Here is a 648-nt window from a genome sequence, read left to right on the forward strand (position 1 = left end):
TGGAATCATCTGGTATTTGTCCTTTGGTGACTGGCTTGTTTCACTTAGCAGAACGTCCTCAAGTTCATCTATGTTGTAGCACGGGTCAGAATTTCCCTCCTTTTTAGGGCTGAATATTATTTCATTGCGTGTACGCACCACATTTTGTTTATCCATTCATCCATCAGTGGATACTTGGGATGCTTCCACCTTTTGGCCATTGTGCTTTTCTAGAAAGAAAATTTCGTAGGCCCTGAATCAAGACCAGCAGTTTGCTGTGGCTGTTGGTTTCAAGCAGGAGCCGAGAGCAATGTCCTTCTATGGTCTGTCGGCCATTCAGCACCCCGGGACCCAGTCAATTGGAAGAAACATAGTCTATAGAATATAATGTCCTTTTTTTCTTTTACGGAGCAATTGGACTATGTTAGGTTTAAGAATCAGGGGCTTACTCTGTGGGGCCAGGGACTTAACCAAAATAGTATTTCTTAGCCATTCAGAGGGACTTGGAGTTTTTGGCCTTTCTCTGCCTCTCTCGCTCACGGGCTTGCTTTGTGGTTGTTGTCCAGTCTTTTAAGGCGCTATTCCATTTTAATTTGTTAGTATGCTGAGTGGCCACATTAGACTCACCACTGCTGAGCTTAGCTGTTGACTGCAGTTCATCTTAGAGGG

General features: G+C 44.3%; 1 non-coding gene across 1 annotated transcript; it reads left to right on the forward strand.

Moving 5' to 3' along the window:
* Window positions 1–226: 226 nt before the first annotated feature.
* On the forward strand, window positions 227–353 carry LOC123287501 (small nucleolar RNA SNORA2/SNORA34 family). The gene has a single exon (XR_006530825.1). It is a non-coding gene; the product is annotated as a small nucleolar RNA SNORA2/SNORA34 family (small nucleolar RNA).
* The last annotated feature ends 295 nt before the right edge of the window (window positions 354–648 follow it).

The sequence above is a fragment of the Equus asinus genome, chromosome 8, assembly GCF_041296235.1.
Source record: "Equus asinus isolate D_3611 breed Donkey chromosome 8, EquAss-T2T_v2, whole genome shotgun sequence".
NCBI lineage: Eukaryota > Metazoa > Chordata > Mammalia > Perissodactyla > Equidae > Equus > Equus asinus.